Source organism: Petromyzon marinus, chromosome 83 (assembly GCF_048934315.1).
Source record: "Petromyzon marinus isolate PM22_M1 ecotype Great Lakes invasive population chromosome 83, UKy_Petmar_22M1.pri1.0, whole genome shotgun sequence".
NCBI lineage: Eukaryota > Metazoa > Chordata > Hyperoartia > Petromyzontiformes > Petromyzontidae > Petromyzon > Petromyzon marinus.
The window spans coordinates 6,100,674-6,115,635 of record NC_133748.1 but is presented as its reverse complement, the minus strand read 5'-3'; the positions used below and the strand labels follow the sequence as shown (position 1 = coordinate 6,115,635).

General features: G+C 43.8%; 1 protein-coding gene and 2 pseudogenes across 2 annotated transcripts in view; all 3 read right to left on the bottom strand.

Annotated features, from left to right (window-relative positions):
* Positions 1–2,087, bottom strand: part of LOC142907796 (uncharacterized) — a 32,691-nt gene extending 30,604 nt beyond the window's left edge. Inside the window, exons 1-2 of one of the 2 annotated variants that reach the window (XM_076057602.1) lie at positions 1,898–2,087; positions 510–534 (exon numbers count right to left, since the gene is read on the bottom strand). The gene's annotated coding sequence lies outside the window, so the exon portion shown is untranslated. The remainder of the gene's footprint in view (positions 1–509; positions 535–1,897) is intronic. The other variant, XM_076057601.1, reaches the window with a different exon arrangement.
* Positions 2,088–2,190: 103 nt separating this feature from the next.
* LOC142907797 (interferon-induced very large GTPase 1-like) lies at positions 2,191–6,232 on the bottom strand (annotated as a pseudogene).
* On the bottom strand, positions 2,191–13,611 carry LOC116937418 (interferon-induced very large GTPase 1-like; annotated as a pseudogene).
* Positions 13,612–14,962: the final 1,351 nt, after the last annotated feature.

Genomic DNA, 14,962 nt, shown 5'->3' with positions numbered 1-14,962 from the left:
ACTGCTGTACCACTACACCTTCTCTACTGCTGTAACACTACACCTTCTCTACTGCTGTACCACTACACCTTCTACACTGCTGTACCACTACACCTTCTCTACTGCTGCTGTACCACTACACCTCCACTGTGTAAACATCATCATTGGGATACAAAGACGGCCAAGCAGTGTCTGGCCACAGCACCCATTTATAGGTACGCATTAACATCACTTGCCCCAACAATACGTTAGGCTATACAGGGGATCTTTGTATTGTGTGTGTATGTGCAGGTGCGTGCACGCATTGTGTTTGCGTGTGTGCGTGTTACATTCCTGTCTGTGGAGGTTTTTGTTTATCAGGGGGAAACGAAACTTGTCTCACCACTTCCCTGCCATGTCCACACACGGGCAGAACAAGGTGAAACAAGGTGAACCATTTGGTTCTGAACTAAGACAATACAAATATTTCGCTTTACCGTAATTATATGCCCCTGCGTTTACTATCTCCGAATGTAAAACCCCCCACTGACCTCGCAGTGAAGTAAGGTCACATCACTCCCCACAGCGCACATGGCGTGAGGAAGTCCACATAGAGCAGGGGATTGACAAAAAGGATGCCACAAAACACATCCTTAATACACACACAGTACATTACCCTCTTCATATCTTACACCACATACACTTCTGTACCACTACACCTTCTCTACTGCTGTACCACTACACCTTCTCTACTGCTGTACCACTACACCTTCTACACTGCTGTACCACTACACGGTCTCTACTGCTGTACCACTACACCTTCTCTACTGCTGTACCAGTACACCTTCTCTACTGCTGTACCACTTCACCTTCTCTACTGCTGTACCACTTCACCTTCTCCACTGCTGTACCACTACAACTTCTCTACTGCTGTACGAGTACACCTTCTCTACTGCTGTATCACTACACCTTCTCCACTGCTGTGCAACTACAACTTCTCTACTGCTGTACCACTACACCTTCTCTACTGCTGTACCACTTCACCTTCTACACTGCTGTACCACTACACGGTCTCTACTGCTGTAACACTACACATTCTCTACTGCTGTACGACTAGACCTTCTCCATTGCTGTACCACTGCACCTTCTTCACAGCAGTATAAAATATATAGTTAAAATGCATATGCACGCATCCTTTATTCAACCCCTGAAATGTGCTTATACCCAAATAAATAACGTGCTGACCCATAAGAGGTTCATCTTCTTTGGTTCTTTCGTCGTGAGAATATTATTGTTATTTTATTTTATCAATTTATTATTTTATTCTCATTCTACGTGACTTTACCGAAAGAACCAAAGAAGATGAATCCTTACAGTCACGAAAGCTTTAAACCATAAGAGGTTTTTTTTGGTTAGATCGCATAAATATATAAATGTGTTCTTAAAACCCGCCACCACCTAACACAGCCAACTTGTAAGGGATGTCACGTAAACATGGCAATTCGTCAATAGTACCACACACCGGTGTGTTGGAGAGCCAAGCCACAACATTTACAATCTAAGTACAACGTTTCGCCAGTAATTACAACTATCTAATCTGAGTACTCCAGCACACCGGTGTGCTGTACTAGTGACGAATTGGCCACGTTTTGTTTCCGTGACAAACCTTACCAGTTGGATGTGTCGGGTGGTGGCATGTTTTAACGACACATTTATATATTTATGCCATCTAACCCCAAAAAACCTCTATTATTGATGTTGGTCGCGAAAGACTACGTGTTAAAACGTGCTGCCCCATGTCACTCCAACACGTGTCATGCTAAGAACATGAGACGTAACATTAACCATCACATGCCATGAGCGATCAACTGCTGGATGAAGACTTCCCAGAGCCATAACCATCTCTCACGTATCTGCGACGCGAGAATCCTCCCAGTACCTGCACACGGGATGATTTCATCGCTCCATCTCCTCTCAGACTTATTCTGTTCTTGGTTGCCTCACGTACTTTGGAGTTGTACGGCACTGCAACACTCAAGAGAGCCTCGCATTGCAAAACGCTGCTGCTGCTGTGTAGAGAGGCGTCGAGAAACGACTGACACCTCTCCCTTTCAACGGCCAAACCGGTTCTGTGGGATTTTTCCCCACATTGCATGAGGGTGTGGGCGAGTGCCGATGGGTTGCGTAAATATTACACTGGTTCTAGATTTGAAGCTTTCTTGACTGCAAGGATCCATACTCTTTGGTTTTATTCGGTAAAGTCACGTAGGTAAAAAATAAAACAAAAATCACGACGTTTCGGCCACAACACAAGTAGCCTTCTTCAGGTGAAGGAACAGAACTGTCGGGACGACAGAGCTTCAATGAACACTGCTAAGATTCGTGGCGTCTTTTTAAGCTGGGTGAGAGAAGTGAGGCACTTTGACAAAGGAGTTTACATATCAAACAGGAGAATTTAGCATTGAAATAGCTGAGGGATTAGCTTGTGACTGGTCACAGAAATAGCTATGTTAAAGTTAAAGTTTACACATCCACAGAGGCACCTAGTACATGGACGCCAAAGGGGCTGTGCTACCCAACTATCATACAGTAAACCGATGTAAAAAACTAAGTCTAAATTACATCAATATAATAAATGTACTCAATATCTTCTTCAATAAGCTGAGCTATTAACAGCAACTGGGTATACACTTCGATGGTGTGAAAAGGGAATTTTAAGAGCTGCGAAAGTTTGGGGTACCACTACTTCAAAAAAAATATATACTGTACCATTGAAAATTAGTTTACTGTTTGGTTCGATTTAGAATATCTTTCCAATGGTTGCTTAATTTGAAACCATCTTCTCGGTTGAAATTGTGTCTGTGTTTGTAAATCTGAATTGCCTCGTGAACAATTCTCTGATAAAAACCCGTGGGTTTTCAAAGAACCTTGGTATCGGAGAAAATTATATCGTGATCACCCACAGCGTTGTAACAGTTGTAGCGCCGTGAATTCACTCGGACGACAACCGTCCCTTTTTTCGCCGTCACTTTTATTCCATCATTCCGTACACACAGTAATTCTCTCCGTGCTCCGCCAACTCGGACACTCCGATTTACTTCAGCATCGTCCGTGCATCCCCTTCCACACACAGTGTTTCTTCGCCGATCTCTTCACACACAGTGTCTTCCCTTCCACACACAGTGGTTCGTCTTCTATCTCTTCCACACACAGTGGTTCGTCTTCTATCTCCTCACACACAGTATCGCCGCTATCTCTTCACACGCAGTGACTTCCATCTATTCACACACAGTGACTCTATCTCCGCTAACGCTGACTCTCCCTATCGCTATTTACTGTCTTTGGGGTCCGGCTCTCTATCTATTCTTCCATAACATTTCCAGCTGTCTTCTTCGTATCTCTTCACCTCTCGCCAACAACTGCCCAGCAACGACTCTCCAGCAACAACTCCCCAGCAGCAACTCTCCAACAGCAACTCCCCTCCGTTCAAACCACCTCGCGTTTTATTCCCTCTCGCATTAGCCTTAATTAATTGCCACGTGGCTCGCTGGCCGTTTCCCGCCAGCCCGCATTTGTCCCCTTCATCAGACATTCAGACGCCACCACTTAACGCTAACAGCCTCTCGACCAATCACAGCCCTCGTGCCACGACTCCCTTAATTACTTGGGTTTGTTTACGCCACTCGCGACTCGACCACCTGTTCGACCTCGTGTGACCCGTTCTCCTTGTCTGTCTGTATGTACTGTAAATGGCCAATTCCTATGCGCATTATCTACTCCACTACACAGTGATCAGCTACGGCAGAATAATTCGTTCTGCCGTGTTTCAAATCTGATTTGTGCTCGCGAATTCGGTTAGAGACATGTCCCTTAGTCTCCCCGATATAGCAATCGCCGCAGGTACAATTCAATTTGTAAACCCCCGGGTACTGTAAGTCAGGAATGACATCCTTCACGGATGGGATCAGATCACGAATATTGTGTACTGTATTGAACCGGACCTATTTCAATGCTAAATTATCCTGCTTTGATACGTAAACTCTTTTGTCAAGACGTTTCATGCCTCTCAACGAGCTTAAAAGACACTCATTATATAGTTTAGTGTATACCCATTTGCTTTGTGATTAATAGCCCAGCTTATTGAAGAATATATTAAGTACATTTATTATATTGATGTAATATAGACTTAGTTTTTTTCATATCGGTTTACTTTATGATAGTTGGTAGTTGGAAGCCTTTAGCGTCCATATACTAAATGCCTCTGTTGATAGGTAAACTTTTACTTTAACATAGCTCATTCTGTCACAAGCTAATCCCTCAGCTATTTCAATGCTAAATTCTCCTACTTTGATACTTAAACTCCTTTGTCAAGACATTTCATGCCTCTCACCGAGCTTAAAAGACACTCATTATATAGTGTATTGTATACCCAGTTGCTTTGTGATTAATAGCCGAGCTTATTGAAGAATATATTAAGTACATTTATTATATTATGTAATATAGACTTAGTTCTTTTCACATCGGTTTACTGTATGAAAGTTGGGTGGTTGGAGGCCTTTAGCGTCCATATACTAAATGCCTCTGTTGATAGATAAACTCTGACTTTATCATAGCTATTTCTGTCACAAGATAATCCCTCAGCTATTTCAATGCTAAATTCTCCTGCTTTGATACTTAAACTCCTTTGTCAACAGGTTTCACGCCTCTCACCGAGCTTAAAAAGACGCTACGCATCTTACCAACGTTCATTGGAGCACTGTCGTCCCTACAGTTCTGTTCTTTCACCTGATGAAGGCTACTTGTGTTGTGGCCGAAACGTCGTGTTTATTTTATCGTCTCATTTTATTTTATTATTATATTCTCATTCTACGTGACTTTACTGAAAGAACCAAAGAAGATGAATCCTTGCAGTCACGAAAGCTTTAAATCGAAATTTACGTCTGTCCTGTTATTAGTAATATTATATCCTATTCTCCTCTTGAATAAGATGACTCCTAAGGCTCCAAGTCCATTTCCTATACATGTCTTCAAGTTTGCTGTAAACTGCAATCTCGTGGGAGTTATTGAAGCTAAACACAAAGTCTTCTGGAAGCAATGCATTCCACAAATTTTGGATACGATTTTTCAATTCTGATATTTTTAAAACCTGATTTTTTGTCTTTATGATGCTGTCTTTAAGGTTTTTTTTTACATGTTGAAAGTAGCTTGGATTTGACGGAGCCATTGGAGGATCGTCTTCTCAAAAGTGAGAAAAGAAATGGATCTGAGAGTTCACGTCGAACCCAATCACCTCGTTAAATGATATAGTTTTGTACTGCTCCTGTTCTGCAGCCGTGCGAGTCATCTCGTCTAACGTATCCTGGAAGAGTCTCCTTCCATCCATGACATTTTATTTTACAGTCACATCCCCGACGTTTTGATGGACAAACACACAGCTTGGTGACAACTTCAACTGCTTCATTTTCAGAAATGCCTGCACAGCGATCTGTATTATGTTGTGCATCTCAGAGGGATTCACTCCAAAAGTATTGATCACGGTCATGTTTGCAAGGCCGATCACAAATGTAGCCAGTTCATTGTCAAGAGTGGGTGTCGCATTTGATAGCTCTGGGGCACAGAGCCATTCTGTGTCGACTATCAACACAAAGTCATATCCCAGCTCTTTGCTGAACTCTTCGTCCACCTTCAACAACTGCATGTGGACCCCTCGGGTGCATCTCCCAGCACCCACAGAGAACTGGAGACCGAACATTGCATTCAGCAGCGTGGACTTGCCACTGCTCTGTATGCCCAGTATGGAGAGGACAAAGAGTTTTTTGTTCCCAATTTTTTCAATAACTTCATCCAAAACTGAGCAATTCCAAGTGATGTGGACATGTGAGGCATCACCGTCCATTAGTTCAAGAGGGATCCCAGAGAGCATCAAATCTGCTGCGATGCCTGGCAAAGCAGCTGAGGGCTTGTCAGCTGTGCGCGGTGTCTGTGACGCTTCAAAGATCTGCCCAACTTCCCTGAAAAGGTGATGGATTCCAAAAGAGGATGCCTCATGTTTTTCTGATATTCGTTCCAGCTCTGCTTGTTGTATAGACAGTAACCTACTGCCAATAACTGTTCTCCTGGACTCAAGTATTCCTTTCGGAGCCTGGTGATACTCCTGATGAAGTTGTGATATGCTACCTGCAGACAGGTTATCTAAATAGATTTGTAGCCAATGCAGTGAGTATTGTTTTACTGAGTCTGCATGATGCCCCATATTATCAATGAACGATCTCATTAATTTATTGAGAGGAGATGCTTTGTGAAGCTGGGCTTCCCGTATTGATTGTTTTTCAATTTCAATGTTGTCCCTGTACTCTTCCACGCTTTGGTCCCCCTCTACTCTCAAGCGAGCGAATTATTTGTCTTTCTTGCACCACTCGTGCCACAATTTACCTTGAAGAGGCAGAAAAGTCTCCTTCATGGAAGACAATGGCTTGTCCTTCAGAAGACTCAATAAGACGCCTGCCATAGACTTGCCTTGTTTACATTGTTCATCATCTTCATCAACACTGAAGCCGCACTGTCTAGCGATGTCGAGCAATCATTAATTGCAACCGTTTGTTTTGATTTGGCCAACATATATTTGAGGGTTGACTTCAATTCATCCATTAGTTCAGCCTCATTTCTATTCTTGACACCAATTTTTACCTTTGTTTTATAATGTCCACCCAAGATTCGTTCTTTGTCAGCCCAAAGGCAAAGTAAAGGCTTTGGAGAATTTAGACAATCTACCAAAATGCTTTTAGCTTCATCATTGTTATCACAATCTGACATTAATATCACGTTGACAGTGAATATCTCGAGGAGAAACTGCACCTGCTTTTTGTGCTCTCTCGCATCTCCATGGAGATTTGTGAACGCTATGCAGTCATTAAAGACGTCATTATCCCTCCCACCTGGACAGTACCAGGTGATCTCTGTGACTCCTTCCATTAGGAGACCATTCTTGCTGCTGCCTCTGCAGTGTCTATGAAAGAAAACTTCATTCTTTTGCTTTCCAAGCAGAGAGTTCAGCATCTGAGATTTCGATGCGGGTGATTCACCAAACCTAATGAATGACACTAGAGGAGTGTCAGCGTTAACAATCGCACAGAGGTTGGTTTGCTCTGTCTCAGTAGATGCAGCACGGGATTTCCAGCTCTTTTTAATCTGTCAGAATGCCCATAGAGGGAATTCTATTTCTGAGCTACAAGGATTTGGAACTAAAAGCGGCAGTGCAAACTGGCAAAACGAGAGTTTGGTGTAAATGTACTGCCTCACAAAATTGTCTCCACAATGAAAAATTGCCATTTGCAAATCCATTGGGTGAACATGGCTTCGAGTTTCTGTCGTAGACCAATCTTGACTACTCACAATACCATCATGGTTAAAAAACTTTTCATAATTAGAGTTTTCATTCTGCATGGTTTCATTGTTTTCATTTTCACCCAGAACACTAACATACCGTGCTTCGGAGTCAAACATCATCAGTTTCTGCAAATAATGAAGAACAAGTTCTTCCTCTGTGATTGGGGCTTCTTTAAGTATTTCTGACTTAACAACACACATATGCTTTGTGTGCATTTGTTTCGGGTAGTATTCTTGAAGCCCAGTATGTTACACAGATTCATAAACGTTTTCATCCCCTCTGTTTCACTCTCAACCTTCGATGTCTGCGAAGGAGCCAATGTGATAGTCAGTGTCCCAGCAACAAGAGATTTCAAAGTTTCCTCGAGTCGGTTCCAATCAATGGGGCCTCCATCATAGACCAGCACCACGTTTGATACTTCGGTGCAGATGTTTGCATCCAAATAGGATTTCATGAACGTCAGATGTTCCTCTTTTTCCAGGGGGGTCCGTGAATTAGACTGTACTCCTGTAGTCAAACCGTTCAAGAGGACATACGCCTGAGCCTTGAGAGCACTTTGAGATTTGAGAGCTGAGTACTCGCTGTGTGCCGCGTCCACTTGGTGCTGAAGGCAGTTAACGTCTTCATAGTCGAGGAGGCGATCGAACGATCTCTCCTTTGTACGGAACCCTGAAGCAGCAGCACAAGAAATGAACAGGAGCTCCTCCTCCATCCGCTCCATTTCTCGGAAGCACCGGCAAAGGGAATTGAGGGAAAATGTGATTTCATTGGTTCCCTTCACCTTTCCTTCATTCAGTGCAGTTTCAAAAGAAGTCGGTGCATCCATCGCTTCTTTTAATTGTTTCTTTGTTTCTGTAAATGTCTTGCCAAGGGCATTTAGCTCAGCAATTGACAACAATTGCAGATTCCCACTGAGGGAGATTATGTACATCAGGATTACCCCCTGTTGTGGTTACCGTCATCTGTATCACATCGGTGAGCACCGGGCTGTAATGTCCAGAATCACTTGGAGCTGGCTCAGTTGTCATTGCAGTACCTGTATCAGTCGTTGTACTACTGCCGCAGTCGGCACCAATGTTTGGTTCGAATAACTCAGACAAGAGCAGTTTTATTTCATCTTGCTGATGTAAACTGAAACCTTTAGCTGATGCCTTCCTCCAAAAAATTCCTCCAAATTGGAGAGGACCCTCGTTTGCGTGAGAGCCAAAATTGTGGAAGAATTTGCAGCTCATGCTGGAAAACACGTTGCTTTTAAAATCTTCCTTTGTATTTTCCAACGTATTCTCAATCATTTGTAGCTCCTTCAGGGCTGCTTCAGACAGCCTGAGTTGTGCCATATGAAGATTACCTGAGGCTAGGGGCAGGTACGTAAACTGTGTCCTGGAAAGATAGGAATGATCAGTCTGAGTATTTTGCATTTCCTTAAGATTCATTGATTTTACTTGCATTAAGGCTGGTTTTCTACTCAAGGACGAGACGCATCCTTTCTCGGAGACAGTGCTGCTGAAGCCCATGACTTCCATGGTCTTCCTGAACATGGATTCATCATTGAAAGAAATAAACTCGTGTTGTTTTGTCTCTGACCTGCCGACCAGACCCACGAGCCGGAATGTTTGTGGGCTCGTCAAGAGTTTTCCTCTCTTTTCTAATGCATCCTCTAACTTTCCACTCATATAAACCCCCTCTAGAGCAAGACCCCCTGATGCGTTTTGTAAAATCTCTGTATCTGACAAACAATGTGTTGAAACAGATGGACATATTTCTTGGGCAGGCTCGTGAATTCTCTCAGACACGACAGAAGGCAACAGATTATCAATTTGTATATGTGGAGCCAAGCTCACTGCCTTTTTAGCACTGACAACACCATCAGCAGCAACAATGCCAAGCATTTTATAAAATGCTCGCTTTTCCCACTCTTTACGGAAATGTGAGTCCAGTTCTCTGCTGTCCTGCTGGTCGAGGTGAAGCAGGGCCTGTGCATTAGAAATGAGCAGAACCTCACGCAGTTTCTGTTTCCAGTAAACTGTGTCAAGACCCACATCTCTGAGCTTTTGTGCAAGTTCATCGTCAGCCTGGCTTCTGCATTCCTCTTCGTCCTCTCCAGACATCGCCTAGGGAAAGGCACGTTATTACAATTACAATGTTTTACAACAAAAACTTTAAAATGGTAAAAAATATAAGAAACTCGTCAGAGAAGTGCGTTGTAAAAACATAAATGATAAGTGCATGCACATCATGGCAAGGGTACACAGTCGCTGTACCTCTCGTTGCCCAGGAACCAGATAAATAACATTGTGAGCACATACTCTTTGGTTCTATTGGGTAAAGTCACGTAGGTGAAAATAAAATAACAAAAAATCACGACGTTTCGGCCACAACACAAGCGGCCTTCATCAGGTGAAGGGACGAGACTGTCTGGAGGACAGCGCTGGAGTGGAAGCTTTAAATCTAGAATTGTGAGCACAATGAGCCATCGATCAGCCTCCCATATGTACATTCCTGTGGTACAGCGATGGAAAGCGTGTACACTGTACGACGTACAACTGTCTTTGACCATTAAGTATGTATGTGTAATGAGTCCACCGGATGAAAGTTGAGATGAAACACTCCTCTTTATTTTCAACATCAGCTCACGCTGCGTGTGACCACTCAACTCAAAATCCCAACAGGAAGCGCCCCAATCGCCCTGCCTCTTTCAGTGACGTCACCACTCCCCTGCTGGACGTTTCTCTCACACTCCGCCTTCTCTCTCTTTTCGTTCGTGACGTCATTTTAACAGTAACCTGGGATCCTCCAGATCGTGTAAGTGTAATGACTGAAAATTACCCCAAACCAAGGTGCAGCCTAACGGCTATTAAAAAAATGAACCAAAGTATCAACAAGGTTAAATTTTGATTTAAAGCTTTCGTGACTGCAAGGATTCATCTTCCCTGGTTCTTTCGGTAAAGTCACGTAGAATGAGAATAAAATAATAAATTGATAAAATAAAATAACACAATAATATTCTCACGACGTTTCGGCCACAACACAAGCGGCCTTCATCAGGTGAAGGGGACGAGACTGTCTGGAGGACAGCGCTGGAGTGAGAAAGCCACGCTGAGATCACGACCTTTAAGCTGTGTGAGAAGAAACAAAGTGCCTTGACAAAGGAATTAGCATATAATTTAGCATTGAAATGGCTGAGTGATTAGCTTGTGACTGGTCACAGAAAAGGCTAAGTTAAAGTTAAAGCATACACATCCGCAAAGGCACCCCTTGACAAAGGAATAAGGATAGAATTTAGCATTGAAATAGCTAAGTTAAAGTATATACATCCGCAGAGGCACTCCTTGACAAAGGAATTAGCATAAAATTTAGCATTGAAATAGCTGAGTGATTAGCTTGTAACTGGTCACAGAAATAGCTATGTTAAAGTCAGAGTATATGCATTCACCGAGGCACCTAGTACAAATCAAACAGGATAATTTAGCATTGAAATAACTAGGCGAATTTAGCATTGAAATAACTGAGTGAATTAGCTTGTGACTGGTCACAGAAAAGGCTATGTTGAACTTAAGGCCTACACATCTGAGCTATTCACAGTAACTGGGTATACAATACAATAAATAATGAATACTATATAGTGAGCCAATAAAAAAAATACTAAAATATAAATTACCTCAATGTTATCAATAAACTCTATATTCTCCAATCAGCTAAGCTACCAACAATAAGTCGTTATATATCACAATGCTATATGGCGAAAAATGGGTGGATTCTTACCCTCAACTTTAGCAACACGGATAGATACGGGTCCCGTTCTGTGTTGCTAAAGTTGAGGGTAAGAATCCACCCATTTTTCGCCATATAGCATTGTGATATATAACGACTTATTGTTGGTAGCTTAGCTGATTGGAGAATATAGAGTTTATTGATAACATTGAGGTAATTTATATATTCTAGTATTTTTTTTATTGGTTCACTATATAGTATTCATTATATATTGTATTGTATACCCAGTTACTGTGAATAGCTCAGATGTGTAGGCCTTAACTTCAACATAGCCTTTTCTGTGTCCAGTCACAAGCTAATTCACTCAGTTATTTCAATGCTAAATTCGCCTAGTTATTTCAATGCTAAATTCTCCTGTTTGATTTGTACTAGGTGCCTCGGTGAATGTATATGCTCTGACTTTAACATAGCAATTTCTGTGACCAGTTACAAGCTAATCACTCAGCTATTTCAATGCTAAATTCTATGCTAATTCCTTTGTCAAGGAGTGCCTCTGCGGATGTGTATACTTTAACTTAGCTATTTCAATGCTAAATTCTATGCTAATTCCTTTGTCAAGGGGTGCCTTTGCGGATGTGTATGCTTTAACTTTAACATAGCCTTTTCTGTGACCAGTCACAAGCTAATCACTCAGCCATTTCAATGCTAAATTATATGCTAATTCCTTTGTCAAGCCGCTTTGTTTCTTCTCACACAGCTTAAAGGTCGTGATCTCAGCGTGGCTCTCACTCCAGCGCTGTCCTCCAGACAGTCTCGTCCCTTCACCTGATGAAGGCCGCTTGTGTTGTGGCCGAAACGTCGTGAGAATATTATTGTGTTATTTAGTTTTATCAATTTATTATTTTATTCTCATTCTACGTGACTTTACCGAAAGAAACAAAGAAGATATCAACAAGGTCTCAACAGGGATTGGTCAGGAGGCAGGCTTTTGAAGTGATTGTACGGAAAGTTTTTAATGAGAATAGGCAGGAAACAAAGCAGAACCCAGAGGCGACGGTTTGGCTCCATTAGAGGGAAAGTTCAGCGATTTTCCGAGAGAAATAGGATGAGGGAACATTTGAGAAAGGGGGCTGAGGGATATATAAGGGGAAAGCACGAGGAGTAGGGTCGTTCGGAGGAAGACACAAGCTGGAAGACACCAAAGAAGCCAAGGGTCCCTTATTGTGTAATTCCGTAATAGGGTTCCTTATGATGTCAACTCAATAAAAGTGGCTCTTCTTATTCCTAGTCGTCGGAGTCATTCAGTAAGTATTAACACTACATATGTATGTATAACTTATTTTGCACCATATGTAGCCTACCGTGCTAATAGACGTGTTGATGGACAACTTACCACAAAAAGCAGTTCTAAAGAAATCAGTTTTAATCTATATTTAAAAGTGCATAGCTCCAGTGGCTTCCTAATATTTGAAGGAAGGGCGTTTCAGATGACCACAGAAGCACATCTGAAAGCACACAATGCAGTGACCATCTTTGTTTGATCACTCACCAAAAGCCTCTTCGAGGATGACTGGAGTTCGAGTGATTAATTAGGTTCCTTGACAAGCTCAGAAAGGTATTGTTAATTTATGGCAAGCACTTTGTGTATAATGAGTGTGACCTTATTTATCATTTCGGCAACAGGAAGCCAATGCAGCTCGGGGTGCACTAGATGGACATGGTCGGATCTTATAGTACCCATCACAACACGTTCGAATGAATTCTGATTTTGAGCTCTAAATCGCCCTACACACTTTCGCCACGGATGACACATTATCCAACCAATCGCAAGGAGTGGCTGCTTCCGCCAATATTTGATGCAGAATATGTACTGTGTGCGTCAGTACGTACGCACAGTCGCTGCTTCTCGCAGTGCTGCAGGCCGACGCTGCTCGGCCTGAGCCGACGCTGCCCGGCCCGCACAGTCGCTGCTCCCTGCAACACCGCTGAGCGAGGCTGCTCGGCCTGCACAGCCACCGCTCCCTGCAGCACCTGAGTGGTGGCCATTCCCGGCGGCACCGTGGGCTGGCGCTGCACAACCTGGATGGGGGCTGCTCCCTGCACCACCACTCGCTGAACTGGCCCAAGCACTTGCTGAGCCACCGTGGCCACCAGCTGAACCACTGTGGGCGCTCGTTGGCCGCAGTGGGCCCTTGCTGGGTGATCAGGCCGGCTGGAGCCAGTCGGGGAGTTCACGGACGGTGGAGGCAGACTCTGTCCGGACCTTCAGGGCTGCGATAGAAGTCGATGGGTGGAGGGAAGGGGAGGTGCTCCAGGTGCTGCCCGCTGCGCTGGGTGGCGATTTCTGGTTTAGTGTGGAGTGGGGGTGCTCTTGGGCCTGCGGGTTGCCGTGCCAAATAGTGTTGTAAAGAGGGCCTGAAGACATCTGCCCCAGCAAGGTGATGCTACCATGCTCTCACCCTCTCCTCCTCAGACACGGCCACAATGGAGAAAGAGGAGGTTCTGCCGGTTTTGAGTTTTGGCAAGATGGGGGTGTCGGGCGGACTCAGGGTCATCCAGGCATACGCTGGGGAGCTGTGTCACCAGGACAGGCATACCGTTTAAACCACACGCGGGTGGACTAAATGCATAACAATTTTGTGGAGGCAATGCACCTGGTTGTGTTGGCAGGTTGTGCATGGGTGTTTTCCTTAATTTGGCACTAAGCGCAGGGGTAATCTAATTTAGTTGGGCTTGCAAAATGCAGTCCATAATCAGCCGTGGTGCCTTTCCCCCTTTTCGAGGGCCTGTGTTTGGCATTGACCAAGGATGCTGAGAGTTGAATCTCATCACTTTTGGAGGGTTGAATTCCATGACCCCTGGCCTTGTAGCCTTGTGCTGTTTGAGCCTTTTTGTACTCATTCTTCAGGGTGAGATACCCCGTGGCAGTCAGAGAGAAGTCTTCCTTCTCTCTTGTGCATTCCCATGGCCCAGGGACTAATCAATGTATTGCATAGCTCCAAGGTTGTTATCTTAAAAACAGTTGTTGGACGTCCTCTATTATAGCAAGCGTTTATAGCTGGAATTCTGGGCTTATGGCGGTTGGGGCTTGCAATAACCGTGCCTCAGGGTGAGCAATCCCATGGTGGACAGAGAGAGGGGTTTCTTCTCTCTTGTGCATCCCATGGCACACAGGCTTATTCATTTATTGCGTTGGGCCAAGACTGTTGTCTTAAAAACAATTGGACATATCCTACCATTGCAGGAAATGTTATAGCCGGGACGGCTGTTTCTTCACCAGGGGGAGCGGGTGATGTTGGGTACTAAACGGAGAACCGTTAAACATAGCTACTAAATATTTTGGAAATATAAAGAACAGGTTTTGGAAAGATAATTAATAACACGGGTGGCTGGATGTCTAACATCCGGAGACGAACGAACCTGTCGCAAGCGACTACAGGTGGTAGCTAATTAAGGATGGGGAGAGAGATATAAAAAGGGAGCATCGCCAAAAGTTGTGGCACATGCCTGGGATGAAGACGAGTTGGTGGCTACGCTCGATCGGTACTCATCGAAGAGATTTGAACTCCCACACATACGAAAATAAAGATCATAACTTCGTCTTCATGAACGTCTCGTCGGAGCATCTTTACACATGTTACGTACAATTAGATATGTATAGTATTCGTGTGTACATCCGTGGATGCAGGCAAGGCCAATGAGTCAGATGCCTTCTATGACCTCCTGTCACAGGTGCTAGCTAAAGTGGCCCCTCGGGATAGAGTCATCTTGTTGAGTGACTTCAATGCCCCAGTTGGTCATGATGCTGGCACCTGGTCTGGAGTGATTAGTAGGCATGGGCCAGATCATCTGTAAGAAGCGCATGCCATTCTTCCACTCCGGTGGTGGGTGTACACCCAGGACCAC